The sequence below is a fragment of the Acinonyx jubatus genome, chromosome B1 (assembly GCF_027475565.1).
Source record: "Acinonyx jubatus isolate Ajub_Pintada_27869175 chromosome B1, VMU_Ajub_asm_v1.0, whole genome shotgun sequence".
Classification (NCBI taxonomy): domain Eukaryota; kingdom Metazoa; phylum Chordata; class Mammalia; order Carnivora; family Felidae; genus Acinonyx; species Acinonyx jubatus.
Window position 1 is genome coordinate 132,376,492 of NC_069382.1, and position 18,462 is coordinate 132,394,953.

Consider the following 18,462-nt stretch of genomic DNA (forward strand, 5'->3'; position numbering starts at 1 on the left):
AGATGTGTGGCACTCTTGATCCCTGGGCACTAAATGCCAGTTCACCCAGTCATTGTGATGACCAAGAACACCCTCATGTATTTTCACCCTCATGCCCAGTGAGTGGCATCACCTGTGCTCCCAAACCCAAAGCTGATGAAAACTAGCCCACTGATACATGAAACGTGTCGAGGAAAGGTCAAGCTAACTTTGTCATGTTATTTATAAGCCTTCTTTTTTTTTTGAGCCTTGCTAATATATATTCATAACCATAGTCTTACCAAAATTGTTCAAAAGGAACACATGACCATTTAGAAACACAGACTTTTTCAAGGTTGGAATAATCTTATAAAGTATGTAATCCAAACCCCCTATTGTATAGAGAAGGAAACTAAGGTTCAGAAAAACTATATAATTTGCCTGAGTTCACAGATGCTAATTAATACCAGAAAGAGGAGATAGCCCACAACCTCCCTGCCTTCTTCCCATTCCATTCTTCTCCAACCACAGAATGCAAAGCAGAGAAGGATCTTTGGAAATGCCTCTTAAGCTACTGTTAATGTGAAATTCCACCTGTGGTGAGCCAGAAGGTACACTTTTGTTTTTCCTTACACTTTTTGTCTTGAAAAATATTTTAATATACCACTAAAAACTTAGAAATGTTAATACGCATGTATTCATTAAAAAACTGCTTTCTGAAAACCCAAGGGAAAAAATTTAATACAATTTTAAAAATCCAAAGGACTATTTAAAAAATTTGTCAAAGAAAGTCTTCAAGACTTTTCTAGTCAATTTGGATGCTGTGTTCAAAGAGTATATTTTTAAGTCTTTAAGTAAATAGACCCTCCAACCCCACACCAAATACAACAATAAATTACATTAAACACAATAATCAACAAATATTCATCAGTGCAATAGTAGCTGCTGTCTCTTTACAGTAATGGAATACAATAATAAATAAATATCTTAAACACCTTCACTGTTCCCTTTGAGGGGAAAAAAATATTTTGGTGAAAAAATCGATATCATTTCTGTTTTTGCCAAAAAGATTTTTTATCATCACTATTAGTTTTACATTAACTAGATTGTCAATGTCTTTTTGCCTGCATGTGCTTTTCAAAATAAATATCTCCATTACTAAAATATTGAGTGCAGTTTTTTATGAGTTCTTAATTTAATTCCTAATTCTGCAGCTGTTGAGGCATCTGGTCTATTATCAGTAAAATGTTTCAAATTAAACACAACTTAGATATTCAGGCTCAGGGCTACTCACAGGAATTTTAACTTTTTATCTTGTAGTGCTAGAAGAAAGTACAGGATCTAAATATTCAATGTCCTTCTACATATAAACTAATTGATGTCTATGGGACTTGAGCACCTGCACTGTGAGCAGGCAGTGTAGAAAAAACTGGGGAAACAGCTACAGAAAACAAAAATCTCACAAGATGGCATTCTGTGAAGAATTTAAATCTTTAGTCAATATAACACAACATGTACTCTTAAATACTCTTAAATAATTTATATATATACACATATATATGTATATATGTGTATGTGTATGTATATATATGTGTATATATGTGTATATATATGTATATATATGTGTATATATATGTATATATATGTGTGTGTATATATATGTATGTATATATATGTGTGTGTATATATAGTATGTATATATATATACATACACACATATATGTGTATGTATATATGTGTGTATATATGTGTATATATATGTATATATATGTGTGTGTGTATATAATATATGTATGTATATATATGCGTGTGTATATATATATAGCCTTATCTAATTTTTTTCATGAATTCCAAATGCCATGTTTGAGTACATAATTGCCCTTAATCACCTGGAGGGCTTGTTAAAACCAAATGAATGGGCAAGGGTGGGGCCCAGTAATTTGCATTTCTAACAAATTCCCAAGTGAAACTGATGCTACTGGTTCCTGGACCACACTTTGAAAAATGCTACTTGAAAAGATTTTTTTAAAACACTTTTTTTTGACAGTTAATAATCAGAAATATATTTTTTTCCTTTTTACCCAGAATGCAAAATGCACATATACACAAAACAGAATTAAGACATATGAATCAATTGTTACTTTTACTATATACAATGAATCCTGACTTTTCCCCATTCTATTCCATTTTCTTCTATTCGTTTTCATTTAAAAAGAAACATTGGTCATGAACCATTAACTTGATTTTATGAACACAGCTTGAAAAATCCTGCTCAGGACTCTCATGTTCATCATTTAATTTAATAATAGTAACTGTTGACATGCATTGATACTTACCAGGTGCCAGGTACCCTTCCAGTCTCTTTACAATCACTGCTCACTTCATAAATTAAAAACCCATAATAACGTTATGAAGTAGGTATTATTAAATGCCCATATTCACAGAGAGGATATTTGTGGTTCAAGGGTATTAATGTAACTTGCCCAAGGTCACAAGATTTGTGCGTATCAGAGCCATGATGGAACACAAGCCTAATTCCAGAGCATACTGGTAAAGATTGCTCCCTTGGAATGAGATATTTTAGATCTAAATCCCAGATCTACTACTTAGTTGTAGTGATTGTGATGTTACTAAGCCTCTCCAAGTTTCAGTTTTTGCATCTATAAAAGAGGGATAATAATAGGGCCTCCTCATGTGGGAGCTGTGAGGATTAAAGAAGATGATGACCCATCACAAGTGCTTGGCATAACTAAGCACATAGTAAGGCTTCGGTAATTGTTATATTTTATTACACAGAGACGGAATTCTCTGTTGCCACACCATACACAGCCTCCCTTCTCCTGGCTTCTAGTTCCCAGTGCTGTCTCTGGAGTTGCCTTTCCTCCTAATTCCTCAGCTTTTGAGAATACCAAGTTATCCTATGACCTTGCTCCTGCCCTTCTCCCATCCATCTTCTCTGCCAGCTCCATCTGTTGTGCAGAAGCTCTCAGAACTCCTGTCCCAGACAATTCCGTGTGGCTTCCACCTAACTCTAAGCACCAAAAACCAACGCTCCACCATGGAACCTGCCAACTTGAATGTAACTCCAAAGATACAGAAAAGTTATTCCATGATGAAATTGTAAGTTGTTACCAAAAAAATGAAGTATTTAATCAGCAAATCATAACTGTGAGAAGGCTGAGGCTTTTTGTGTACCCCATAATGCCTTTATATAAAATCATGAACATTGCATTGACTATTTTGTATAACAATTAAACTATAAATGGGATTCTAGAACCAAAATGAAACTATGAAGGTGGCATTCACATAGCTAAATTCTAGATTTATGAAATTAAGTGCAACAAGATAACATCATGCTCTTTTACTTCTCTGACTCATCTTTTCTTGCTACAAATTCCTTCATATGAGAAATTTTTAAGCCATTGTTTGGAAAACACAATGAAACAATCAAAGATGACTCCTCAAGAAGGATGGAGAATTCCCTTTTGTAGGCATCTTTACAAACAAGACTGAGATGAATTCCAACCATTCCTGTAGTAAATGTCCTTCCTTGGGAAAGATTGGCTTGCAAATGACTCCCCCTATTGCTCATTTCACTTACTTGTGACCAGTGAGTACTACCACCACCAACTCAACTTTTCTCCCCTTCTCAGTAGCTACCTCCAACAACATTATCCGTTCCTGCTATATTTCAGCTTTCCTAAATTGGGTTTCCAATCCTTAGACTAAGGACCACTTGCACATTCTCATTCTTCCACTCCAGGTATTTGCTCACAGAGTTCCCTGGGGCATATGTCCCATATATGAGAATTAAATAATGGGGATAGATCACTTAAGTCCCATGGATCATACCTTTTCTATTTACTTCTTACCAGAAAATAATCTCTGATTAGGCTGATCACTGCAGATTGAGTTACGAGTCTGAGGTTGCTGGATTCTTTTCTCACAGGAGAACCAAGATAGTGGTAACTCATCCCAGCCCCTCCCCACCCCCCTCCACTCATCAGCACAAGAATATTGTCACCTGAAAGAGCCATAAGAGACTTCCAAGGCCAGTTCATGGATATCAGGTTGAGACCAGGGTCCTTACTATATGCCAAACTCATAAAACACACAGACTTTTATGATTTTAAGATTAGTAATTGAAGAGAAAAGGACCAAGAGGAAGGTACCATTGTAAATAGAGCAGGCTATCTGGATTTAGGTAGACATAGTTTTGGTTCTTGACTCTACTGCTTCTGTGTTACTTTAGGTGAGCTTGTTTATCTCTCCAAGTGTAAACTTTCTCATGCAATGGGACTACTAATATCTGAATTAGATAGAACAGATATTACTGCTGGAATTACTAATTACTTCTAACTACTTCTAGAATTACAAGTCATATATGTAAAAACATCTCATGGAATGTTTGGTACTTGGTAGGTACTTAATTCATTAGAGTGATTATCATTATGTGAGTCTGTGAGACTAAAAGAGAGAAAAAAAATTCAGGACAAAATTAGAGCTATTTTTACACCTTAAGAAATTTGAAAAATTACTTTGTTTCTGAAAACTCAATATGATAGGCAGAAGACCACCCTAGGTATAGGGTATAAGCCTCGATTTAATGATAGATTTCATTTGTAACAAAAAGAAAGTTTTCACTTCTGTTTCTCAAAAATATCCCTAAGGGCACTCTTCCATACATTTGTGATACGTGTATTGAAAAGAACTCACATGTTTGGTCTTAAATATCTATTTTCAAAATTATTCATATGACTCCTAAGTTTTTCAAGAAATGTAACATTTGGGGCAAGTCTATTTTATTCATCAGGAGTATAAAAACAGTATCTAGAATGTTTTTAGGAACCACACAGACAAACACACACACACACACACATAAGGATCTGGAAAAATTATTGGCTCCCAATTACTGCACTGAAGTTACAAAATAGAGATTTATAAATATTTAACTACAAGTCTAAAAAGAGTAATACGCACACGCGCGCGCACACACACACACACACACACACACACACACACAAGGAAGGCAATTCAATCTATTCCCATAATGGATTTGAGTTAACTTAGTTAAAGGGTATGGGTATGATAGGTGCATAAAAATAGGGCCAGAAGGATGCAAACTGTGTCATAAGAAGATTGACCAGGGTACAACTGAGCATCAAAGTTTGTTCTGATTTTCTTGTTACATTAGGTGAGCTTCTTGGGTGACAAGCCAACATGAGAAACATGGTGATTTCTTATTCTCTTTTCTTCTAACAAAAGAAACAACACTAGCTAATCAGAAGAGCAACACTTTTTAAAGCAGTAAAAGCAAAAACTAATTTATGGAGATCCTTATCTAAAGACTATGGGAATACATAACAAAAAGTGCCAAAATCTTTTCCATGCAGCCTCTTTCATGCTGACTCTCAGTAAAAAGAAATAGAGCGCTACATTAAAGGACTGTGTGATGAAGACAACCTAACCAAAAGGTGTTGTAATGTGAGTGGGACAGGTAAACTTCTGGTCATACGCTTTGATAAAAATAGAGAGCGTGGAAGATTTAGAGTAGAAATAAAGTAGACTATTACTCTGAAATACCAATGTTTGCTCTTTCAGTCTTCTCAGATATACTATATAAGGAACAACTTGACCTTAAGGTCCCTGGATGGTGCCTAAAGCACAAGTATTATGCATTCTTGATTGAAAAATGATCCCTGTGCTAAACAGAAGAAGTATGCAAGTGACAGAGGTATCACTGCTCTGAAAATGAAATAAGCCAATTTGTAGTTCGGCTGAAATGGAGAACAACCTCCTTCTACATGTCAGGCTGCAGAAATAACTGTGGAATAGGAATTTTTTTCAAAAGGAAACACTGGATTTGCCAAAGTGTTCAAATGAGATGAAAAGAAATTAAAAAAAAAATCAGTAACATGAAAAAAGATGCCCCTCTGAATTTCCTCCTCTCCAGCCACCTCCACATTCTCCTTTAATTAAATCCAACTTCCTTCAGGCACTAGCACTCAAGATAATTATTAAATAGCCAAAATTAGTATTTCTATTTTGTTTGATTAATTAAAATTATTGCCCATCTACAGGCAACAGGATTTCCAAATTTAACTCTATTATTACTCCTCACAGCCAAATCCAGGACCTCCCACTGGGATTTGATCAATTACAGATTTCATAGTACAATATAAAAAACAACGGTGAAAAATGTGTATCTATTATAAGTGTTTCTATTACCTTTAAACTCAAGAGTACTTTGTGATTTTCAAAAGAAAAAGATGATTCCAAGTAGTTTTTCATTTTGTTTTGCTTTTGCTTTATAATTTCAAAAGCACAAATTTCATCTATTATAGAATTAAATAGGCATGTGTGGGCAGGTCTAGAAAGTGAATTATGTTTGTTGCCTTGTTACTTTTGGAAAGTAAACTCTGAGTCCAAATAGGATATTTTTCAAATGGGACCTTTGAGGAAAAAATTATCTGCATAAATCGGAGTCCATTAGTACTTTATTCATTCATAACTTTGCTTGCCCATTTATTAAGGAAACATTAACATGTGTCTACTATATGTTTCAGTCATTGGGCTGGACACTAGGATACAAGTGGGTCCCCCACCACCAATATACCTATAAACGAACACACTGTAGTTGGTTGGTAGTAATGTTTCAAAAATAAAAATTATTTTAAAAACTATTGAAAGCATGTTCAAAACATCACGGAAGCAGACAAGATGAAATGATGAATTATTTCTACATAGAATTGCGTAAATTCTCCCAAAGGAAGTTCCAGTTGAAATGGACCACCAAGAATCAAGTGGGACTTTCCAGGCAAAGGGAATTCCTGGAGAAAGGAGATCCATTAGCAAAAAACATCAAAAGTGTGAACAATGAGAAGCCATTGTGCAGGAAGGAGAAGCTAAAAAGGAAGGGTTTTGAAAAGCTTTTAGTCACTATATTGAAGAGTTTAAAGTTAATGCTGTAGGTTGTTGGGATCCTGGGATCCATCAAAGGTTTTAGAATAAGGGATTGACACAATTAGATTTGCCCTTTATAAAGGTTAATTGTAGCATTGCCACAGTTCAGTGTAGATGCTGCTTTAAAGCACATATGTACACAATAACCTCTGAAAACTGAACATTCCTTGAATCTCACCAGAACAATTTCCCCACGTCCAAATGTGCTTTTACTTAGCCGCTGAAACCATCATAATCTTATAAAGTTTGAGTCTGAGTAATGAAGACAGATGGGTCACCATTTCCAGACTCAATCTGAGGCTCCAACTCTTCACATGAAGAGCATTAACTTCATGACTAAGTTGACTATTTACAATTTTATTTTTAAATACCTTTTTCCATCTGGGAGAAATCTTAATCCTTCAGCCATGGATTAAAGAATAAACAAGTATCTTTGGATTTTAAATCTCTTATGCTTTTTTTCTCAGTAAAATATGACCATTGTAGAAAGGATGCCCCAGGTTCTTGTTATCGTTAACCTCCTCCATGCCCATGTGTGACTAATTGAGGGGCTGTCCCTTCCACTGGACTCCAAGGTGAGGCTCTAGCCACCTTCTCCCTCTTGTTTTTCCAAAACACTCACCATTACCAAAACTTGACACATGGCAGAAAGAAGCGATCAGCATTATGTAAGCTCAACTCATAGGAAAAGAACCCTTTACCACCTGCCTGAAAATGCCACAGGAAAATAACTACAGGTAGGTAAGATGGTCCTACAGCACTGCAAACACTAAAAACAGAAACAAAATCCATGGTCTGGATTTTGCAGCAGCTCTGCCTGCTTTTAGCCCTATGAAACCAACCCAGACACTAACAGAGCCAGAAAGAAAATGCACTTAAATGGGCCAGTAGGTCACAACAAAACTACTAAGGGCACTGTTGGTAAACACTAAATAGGCTTTGGCCAAGACAGCAAAGTAATCAGACTCAAACCACTTATTAACACCTGTTGCACATTCTTTACCCTTCCTGCCCTTTCCCTTAACCCCTAAACTCCATCATAGAGAGTCCAAGATCACACAGTAAATGAAACCATGACCAGTAAAAACTCCCAGAGCTTTGGCCATTACTATACCAAGCAAAACCTGAAAAGATTTCACTGGAGATTTAAGCTCAGAACACTTTTTCACTTTTACACTTAAATGTACCATTCTTGTCTGGAAGGGTACAGTGCTATTTGTTCTGCAGTGATTTTTTTTTTCTTGAGAACTTAGTTCTTCCTCACTTATTATCAAGTTTTATTTTCAAAACAGTTCAAATTCACCAGTATATACAGCCCAAAAGAACACTACTGAGAGACCATCCACCTCTCAATTCCAAATACCTATGATTAAGTAATAAAACAAAATAATACAGTTGAAAGCCAAGGACAGACTGAGTTTCAACAGCCTTTCAGATGTAGAAAAAAATTACAGAATCTCCTTCCTTTTATCAGATTATTGTATATTCCTTACACATACCTCAAACTAAATTCCAGATCTGAACAACTCATAGTTTATCCCTTATTCCAATCACTGAAAGGTCTTCCACCAAGAACATATCTCTTCTGAGTGGAAGGAGAATGTTATTTACTTTAAAGTTTTGTCAATATCTCGGTCTTCCAAGATGTCTAAGGTGACTTCTCTGACAAGTCAGTAATGGATCTAAAGAACAGATTTCTTGACTTGCTACCTGAAGGTCAGGCACTCAAGAAAGACAAAAAGGGGAATTGTATTGTTAGGCTCTCTTAGAAGTTGAAATGTCCCCAGAGAAGAGGAAGTATTAAGAAATTTAAAAGGGAGACCGAAATCTTAACAAGTCTGATGTGGCTTTATACTTGTTTTCTGGCTTTTTCTAATATATTAATTCCCTGCGTTTTATGATGCCCAACTTAATACCAACATCCATTCTTGCCCTTAAGGGTTGGTTTTCAGTTCTAATTAAAATCAGGGGACAGATTGTTTGTATTTAATCTGTCTGTCCATCTTCTCAGTAATTGAGTAAAGCTCTTAACTGTACTGTAAATATCCCTGGATTTCAATTAATTTGTCTTCCTTAGTAGACACAGCAACACATATTGTTTTACTTATGGATATGCAAACGCCTTACAACTTTTTTATTTAAAATACCCAGCATGATTTATTTCCTTTTTTTAGAAAGAGATCAAATGATGATGTCTTGCTAAGCTTAAAAAAAAAAAAAGAATAACAAAAGCTATGATAGAAAGAGAAATAGTTTGGAGATTATCTTTTAATTCAAATGAATTAAAGAAACATTTAATTCATATTTTAACTACAAGGGAGTCTGGATTCCCTATTACTAGTTAGTATTGAAACCTAGTATCGCTAAGAAATATTATTCCAAGAGTAATATTATCTCCCCTTCTAATTGGTCAACTTAAAAAGAAATACAGTCTGAAGTATTTTTTAATGAGAATAAATTATATATTTATATTTCAGAGAGAATGGATACATCTTCAGAAAGTTTTTTAAAAAATCTAGATTCTTTTGGGTGGCTTAAAATTCACCAAAGATTCCCTATCATTTTATGTTTGCAATAAAAGTGTTCATTATTAAAACCTACCTCTGTATGCCTGTTATCTAGGAATCTCTCATAAGACACTAGGGGAAACAAACGGGAGGCGCGGTGGGAGAAGGAAGGATGGATAGCAAGGGAGCTGAACTGCACAGTTTGTATTAATTCCATCTATTTTTACGACAGAAATACATACTACCATTTACGCCTTTTCTTCCTTTTAAAAATAAGAACATTGTTTCTCAACACACACACAAGCGCGACTGCCCCGAGCGCGCGCGTACACACACACACACACACACACACACACACACACAGCACCAGCATGGGATTCCGGCGATCCCTCCTCGCCCCCAGCAGCCCCCTCCCTGTCGCAGGCCGCTGTGCCGGCAGCCCCCGAGCGCCGCCTCGGCTATCTCAGCCTCCCGCGGTGGCCCCGGCGCACACCCCCGCGCAGCGTCACCTACCCCGCTCGGAGCACTCGACGGACACGGGACTGCGGCTGCTCTGGAAGGAAAGGCTCCCAGGACGAGCCGAAGGAAAGGGAAAAGAAAAGAGAGGAGGGAAAGCTACTTTACTTCCCACAAGGGGACGTGCTGTGCCCCATGCACTTGGTTGCTCAGCAGCTGTGGTTTCAGAGGAAATACGCAGCGGCCGAAAGAGCTGCAGCTGGGGTGGAAAGTTGTGGGTGTTTCCCCCCACCACTGCCCGCGTCTCGATCCTCTCCCGTCCCCGAAGCAGTCCTGACAGCTCCCCGGGCCTTGGAGACCCTCCGGAGTCCCGCCGGTTTCCCCCGGAGCTGGGCTGAGTTGCCACATGCACTTGAGAAATCCTAGCAGTTGCGCAAAGAGTCCCAGAAGTTAGAAAGAGTGATTGTGTGTGAATGTGTAAATATACAGTACAAGAGGCTGGAACAACTGAGCAGGGCCAACCCTCAGACGCAGCCCAGGGTTTCAGATTTCATTTGGCAACTGGCAGCTTTAGAAGATTCGAGCCGCACTACTGGGGAGTCAGGGAAGAACGGTGCTCTGGCCCTTGCGTCTCACCCCTAGGTTATCTCGTAGGCTGAGTTAACACAGCCCGACGCCCGGTTCCCGCCCCCCCCCCCAGCCCCCAGCAGAGAGAGCCCACCCTGCCTCTGTCCCCCCGTAGCTGGCATTACTCGTTTCATTTCTTACGTATCATAGATATGTATCGGTCACCAGATCTGGGACTCTGGGTGCGGAGAAGAATGAAAAATACTTGCCTCCTGCCTTCCAGGAGCCCTGCATTTCTTTGGCCAAACCCCACACATAGTAGGTTTCACCTGCTTCCCTCAGCTCTCTCTGTAAAATCTTATTTCTCCAATCAGAATTACCTGAGTCTTTAAACCTGCATTCCTAGAAATGCTTATTTAGATGGATGCTCTCAGATCCTTGGAGAAATGTAAAGCATAATCACCTCCTTGCCATGGTTTAAGAGCTCTAAGAATTGCACAGTATGAGAGAAGGGACAGGGTAGTAAAATTTTGGCTGATGGAACCCCTTCTCTTCCCACCACCACCAAAAAATGCCTATTTCAAATCTAGATCTTACAATATAGGTTATCTGGAATGCCAGTATTATTATTTCAAAAAGCTTTATAAAGATCTCTGCTTTAGACTGCTTACAAATCATCATCAGATTTCTTTAAGACATAAAAGTGTTCTCATCAGAAATCTGCAGTGATGTAGAAGAACATATGTGCAAATTTAGAAACACCAAAAATAAAAGCCTATGTATACTCTTAGGTTTGTTTGTTTGTTTGTTTGTTTTTCTCTCTCTTTTATCTCTTCCTTGGAGTTTTTCTTCCTGGTGATCTGCCCCATCCCAACCTGACGCCCCGCTAAAAAATTGATTTTCTGGCTAGAGAATTCTCAGCCCTTTAATGAGTCAAATTAAGTTCTGCAGGGGGAGGAGGGGTTCTCTTTTGGCATTTCCTTTTTTAAAATGTGCTTGGAATTCCTAACCAGAAGCAAGGTAGCTTATTTTCTAATTGGTAGGAATAAATGACCTTTATCAACCCATATGGCTTTATGAGTTCCAGCTATATCATGGAAGGTAAATGCTGATGGGCAGTTTTAGATGAAAGCTGAAAAACAATTAAATTAACCAAAATGAAATCTGCACACACTTGATGGACTCAAAAGCCTCAGGAAGACAAGTGTCAATAAGTATGATTCAAGATCGTGACATTTAAAGAAGACAAGGAAACTATCATGTCAGTAACCTATTTCAGGACCTAACAATTATTACCCTGAGCAATTTAGACTCAAGACAATACAAAATTGAGCTCAGGGTAGTTACTGGGTTAGTCCCTAATCCAAAAGGTTAAGACATGCCTCGGGACACAGACTTATACTCAAACATTGCCCTTCTCATCTTCTGACTTCGGTCTCCATGCTTTCCATTTACCATCACTTCATTGACATGTGTGATGTATGTGATTATCTTAAGCTAGACAATACAACTGAAGGATAGGAAGATTTTCACCTGAGGATTAAGCACAGGGGAGTTATATCTACCAAAGCCCCACTCTTTCCCTCTCACTTCTCTACAGAAAGACAAGGGCACTGTATTCCTTTTCTAGAAAGCCTTAGGGATTTAGCAAAGGTCTTTGTTACTAGAGAGTATAACCCAGATTAGAAAACGCTTCCTTGTCCTGTGGACTCAGACTATTATTTCTCTCTTATTTGTGGTTAATTGGGACCGGTAGACATCACTTATACAAACTGTAGGACTTTAAAGGAGAAATAAACATTTAGAGATGTAAAAGACTCTAACCAAAAGAGCCTGCTGATGTGACTGATCCAGACTCCAGGGAAGATGGTGTCTGTCATTCAATTCCCAGAGCATCAAGGGAGAACTTGCTCAGGGCATCACTTAAAGCTGAATTTTAGCAGTCAACTCAATTCCGAGTTAAAAGCATGCTTGTGATAAACTCCACAAAACCCACAAATGTTTCAAGGGCGAAGGATAACTTTCCTAAAGATTCCTAAGTCAGAAGAAGGATTCCTCAGAAGAAGGGTATATGAAAGTCAGTATAAAAGGCAGGCAGGGTTTGAGGGACCTCAGATTTACAAGGGAGAAGTGAAATACCTCCAGGACCAAGGGGATTTCAGGGACCTAAAAGTGCAATAGGAAGAGGAGAAAGAGGAAAAGGAGGAGAGAATGAAGATAATGGTCTCACTACACTTGGACAAGTTGGAGTATCAGTATTGCCAGAGTCAAGGACAAAGGAGCATCCATAGACAGAGTCCCCTGGATACTGTTTCTGTCAGGCCACTTTGATTGGATTTAACTTAGAGGAACCTCAACAAGAGTTTGCACAATCACGTTGTCTAATGTTTCAAATACCTGAGTCAAAAGGTACTATTAAACATATAAGGATGGGGGGCGCCTGGGTGGCTCAGTCGGTTAAGCGTCCGACTTCAGCTCAGGTCATGATCTCGCGGTCCGTGAGTTCAAGCCCCACATCGGGCTCTGTGCTGACAGCTCAGAGCCTGGAGCCTGTTTCAGATTCTGTGTCTCCCTCTCTCTCTGACCCTCCCCCATTCATGCTCTGTCTCTCTCTGTCTCAAAAATAAATAAATGTTAAAAAAATTTTTTTTAAACATATAAGGATGGGGGTGGGGGTAGGTGAAATAGGTGAAGTGAATCAAGAGGTACAAATTTCCAGTTATAAAATAAAACACATATAGATTAAAAACATGTTTTAGTACACTTTACTACTTTAAAATTTTCAGTTTTTCACCAGATTCCTCGCCAGATTCTTTGAAGACCTTAGCATAGAGTAATGTATTGTCATGTTACCCACTTGGCCATTAATATCAGATACTGGGACTCTTTAATTATGTTTTCTTTTGGGGAAAAATACATTCCTAAGAGGGCAAAAAACATAGTAACAAAACTGAATAGTCAACAACTGCCAAAATCCTAACATTTCCTTCAGGCTCTCACCAACAATGCAGAATTTGTGTGGGTACTGAAATATGCCAAGATCTGATTTCAGTATTAAGATAGAAGGCTGTGCTTTAAAACGCATCTATTTCAAAATGTCTGGTTTTGTGTTTTCATTTCCTTGTAGAAGTTCCTTTTTGATAAAGTCCAGTTTTGTCTTAGCTAAGTAAGGTTGGAAGAGACTGAGGGAGTTTCATGCCTACTGTCCCCCAAAACTATGGATCACACAATTTAGGGGAAGGGGATGTATCATTACTATTAAAAATGGTGGGACCAAAGGAATCCAACTAAATCCCCATGAGCAAGATAATGAGGGAGATTACAAAAGAGAAGGGCTACTGTGGCATTAGAGTCCTTCCTGCCTTTATAATTCCATCATAGGCCTTCTGTAAGTCAAGTCCATTAAAAGTGAAGCATGCTATATGCCTCTTTAGATCCTGAGTGGAGCATAGTACCAACCATCACTATTTAATTGGCATATTTTGGTGGTAGCCTATGTCACACTCCATCATCCCTTAGACTGCCAGATTAGATCATACCCAAAACAACAACAACAGAAAAAAAAAAAAAACCACGTATTAAATTGATTAAATTTATTTTCAAAATAATATTTGTTGGTTTCTTGCCTAATTACAAAATTAATATATATTAACTCATGAAACTAGTAGCCACAAAGAAGCATAGAAAGAAGAAATTAAAAATTGCTATGATATCACCAGTCAGAGATAAGTATTGTTAACATTTTTAATATGTCTAACTGATTCTTCACTGCTTTGTATGCACCTCTTATATAACAGTTTGAATCATATTACTTACCAAAGTAAAGTTCTTTTTGCCTGGGCCATAAATTCAAACCTCATTTTCCAATTAAAATGGTTTTCTTCAATACTGTTTAGACCTAGACTCAGGAGTCTACTGGATTCTATTAAAGAACTAAACTCTCCCTTCCAAGATATGCAGATGCCCCATGCCCAGTCAGCTCCCAGAAAAATCTCATTATACTTTTAGTGGCCATTTCTAAATCTCTCACTTACTATTCTAGAGTTTCTTTGTGTTGCTGACTCAATTTCTCTAAAATAGCCTGCATTTTCCCATCATTCACATCTCTGCTCACCACATCATCTCCTTTCTCTACTCACCCATGCGTACAGGCATCCATGCACATGCATGTGCACACACACATACAAACACACTCATACCATGTGTACTCCTATCACACATGCACGTCCATAAAGTAAAGCATTCTTCCAGACATGCAAATTTCCACTTGTAGACTCAACTCTTAACATAAAACTGGGATGAAACTTAAAATATTTTAAAATTTAATTCCATTTGAGTACCTGAGTAATAGCAAAATGTTCTTACTCTCAATACACATACCTTATTATAGATTGCAAGCTAATGTCAGAATCTTCTCATTAAGTTTGTGTTTTGTAGAACATTAAATACTACCATTGAAATAAAATCATTCTGTTCCCAAGAATTGTTTACTTATGGCTACCTAAATTATGTATAACTTTAAAAATAGTTCCCTATGCCTTATACACAGGCAGACAGAAGTTAAATTGTTAATATTTACATATGGCTAATGGAAGTGTCATGTATATATAAAATAAACTAGGAGAATATTTCAGGAAGACAATGACCAAATGGCAGTTCAAGATGTGGGCTATTAACAAAAACACTATAATGAAAGAATACATGCACCCCTATGTTTATTGCAGTATTATTTACAATTGCAAAAATATGGAAGCAGCCAAGTATCCATTGATAGATAAATGGATAGATAAAATATGGTGTGTGTGTGTGTGTGTGTGTATATATATTGTGTGTGTGTATATATATATATATATATATACACATACATATATATACATATATACACATACATATATATACATATACATATATATACATATATACACATATATACATATACATATATACATACATATATATATATACACAATGGTGTATATACACAATGGTGTGTGCATGTATATATATATATATATATATATACACACACACACACACACATACATACAATGGAATATTATTCAGACATAAAAAAGAATGAAATCTTGCCACTTGCAACAACATGAATGCAGCTAGACAGCATAATACTAAATGAAATAGATACATCAGAATAAGACAAATATCATATGATTTCACTCATATGTGGAATTTCAGAAAAGAACTGAAGAAAGAAAAAGAGACAAAGCAAGAGATTCTTAAGTATAGAGAACAAACTGATGGTTACTAGAGGGAAGGTGGGTGGGAGGATGGGTGAAATAGGAGAAGGAGATTAAAGAGTACACATATCATGTGTGAGTAATGTATAGAATTATTGAATCACTATATTATACACCTGAAACTAATGTAACACTGTATGTTAACTATACTGGAATTAAAATTAAAAACATTTTAAGAAGATGTGGGCTATTAAGCAGACACAAAAAAATAAGACTACGAAGTTATCCTCTCCATCTATTTTCTTGTCTCAAATGTCTTTGCTTTTTCAAAGTTTAAAACAGTAGCAAGCAAGCTTGTGAAGCCTTACTTTGCAAGAGCAGACAGGTTAGTCTGGGAGTATGGTGGTCTAAGCCGGGGTTGAGACTGAGGAGAACAAAGGTGGGGTTTCTGAATGCTGGGCTTTCTCAGTCTGTCCTGGACGTCTTCAGTGGAAGATTCTGCCCAGCGTACTTTATTCCTGAATGGAGACACCAGTAAAAGAAACTGTTAAATTCTAGTGGAAATTGTCCCAGGAGATGTAAACTGAAGTCCCAAAACTTCAGCCCAAGACACTGATGCATTTTTAAGAAAGAAGAATGCTTTTTGAGGGGACATCACTTAAGTCCCGTCAAAGGTCTTTTGAACCCAACTTGGGAAAATGATCCCAAATTCCTCAAGAAAGGGGATTTCCAAAACAAACAAACAAGACAGAGAATGTGAGCACCCTTTAGGGAGCCCAATAAAATAGTTTTAAGATCTGCTTAGAGAAAGAATCTCCTATCTCAACTGGGAGCAGGAGGTATGCAACATCTGTAGAAGTCAGCTGCAGCTACAGCAAGATCAAACTCAGATGTGCCTTCCATGTCCAACCCTGGGGCAGACTAAAGCCACCAGGTAAGAGAGCAGACACTAGCAGAGAAATATGTGGCAGGAAAATATCAATAACCCCCAAGGAGAAGACATAAGGTGCCTATACCCTGCGAGAGGTAGGCAAGAGGCTCAATGGGGATGGGGACTTCCATTGATCCTACTGGGTGGAGACTCAGATCCTAAAGACTAAAGCCTAGATGTTAGTCAGTACCTAAACATTCATTATTAATGTAAATTTTACCCTGTAAACTGCTGTGGATACTATGGCACTATACAAGGAATTAGAAGTACAGTGTAGTTAAGTTCAATGTTGGTAATTTTTAAGGAAAAATAATATTGGGAGAAATGAGCAAATTTGTACATGGATGGATCCTTTACACAGGCCAGAGATGTTCAACACCTCCCAAATGCAACGCCTGTGCAAAATGCAAAGTCAATTCAGATGTGATCTGTGCCTTCATGAAACTTATATTTAACCACTGAGAATGCGTGAATTAAAAAGGTTTAGAGTAAATCTGTCTTTTTTCTTCTGAGGTAGTGCAGAAGTAATCCTACAATACAGTAGCTTATTCTCAGCTCGTATCTAGCCTCTGAAAGTTAAGGCCATCATCTTCACACACAAACAAAAGACTTAACTCTTCATATAGTAATGTTATTTCACTACTTTAAACAGAAGCTAGCCTTGACTTTCACCAGTCTGTAAAGACATTTTGACATATTTTACCTTTTTTTCACTTATTTTTAAAATTTTTAATGCATTGTTTTTTAGCCAGAAGATAATGAACCTGTTTAATGTGAAAACTGCCCAGGTACTTACCACATGAGTTTTTCTTAGCATGCATTGCACAGAATCTCTGGTTTTGAACTATATTAGAAATCTCTGGTTTCTATAATAATAGAAAAAACACTCTAAATACATGACAAATTTAGTGATAGTATCAAATCTTCTGAAAATCAGTTTATAAATATTGAAATATTTTCTGGATTGAAAACTACACTGGGAAAGCCTAAAACAACAACAAATTCTTTTAATTTTAATCTTTAGCTTTGATTGCTTATGAAGTTCTAAACCACATACATTTAGGCTAAAGTTTCCCATACTTATTTATGACAAAACCTGACAAAATTTAGAAAAATATAATCTGTAGGCTTAAAAGTGATTCAAAAGTAACTTTTTCCCCCTATCATTCTTCTCTTTTTGGAGGATCATTGTACAAATGCCCATTTCATTAGACTTTTATAAAATTAATATTATAAGACAACTATTTAAGACTAAGCTACTTGCTGCATAAAAAATGGCGTATTAATTCTTCATGATATGCCCCATTGTATTTTTAAAAAATTAAAATCAAATTATAATTAGAATCTAGTTGCATTTTGCACAGAGATAATTTTAATTTAGAATTTTTGCAATGAAGGACTTATGTTAATATTTCAATGAAAAGAAGATTATAGCAATAATGTTCTTTAATTTTATTAATGAAAAAATCAACTTTAGAGCTAAAATGCTTATCTAAATTTAGTGTTGTCTACATACAATTTCTTTTAATAGATTATCATATTCTGAGATTATTTTTCAAGAAAAGTGATTTCTAAATATAACATCGAATAGGCCAAAAATTCAACTCTTTATGTGAATGTTGTTAATGACCCATGTTATACCCAATTTGAGTTTGTAATTACTGCTTATGCTTCTTAAAAAAAAATCATAATGTATACAAACCCATTAATAGTAAAAAATTTGCATTTACATTTTATCAAGTTAAGTTTAGGGAACTTATGATTGCATTATTTTATTTAATAGATGCAGGGATCACCTACAAAAATAGTCCTATTCAGGGTGAAACACAATGTGCTCAGATGAACACACAGTCCATGAACACACAGCTTTATAACAACCTACAAC

General features: G+C 36.7%; 1 protein-coding gene across 2 annotated transcripts in view; it reads right to left on the bottom strand.

The window, feature by feature from the left end:
* Nucleotides 1-18,462, bottom strand: part of ARHGAP24 (Rho GTPase activating protein 24) — a 648,119-nt gene that overhangs the window by 497,327 nt on the left and 132,330 nt on the right. Inside the window, exon 1 of one of the 2 annotated variants that reach the window (XM_027060062.2) lies at nt 9,942-10,341. The exons of the other annotated variant lie outside the window; for it this stretch is intronic. The gene's annotated coding sequence lies outside the window, so the exon portion shown is untranslated. Of the gene's footprint in view, nt 1-9,941; nt 10,342-18,462 lie in introns of those variants that run through there. 2 annotated transcript variants of the gene reach the window in all.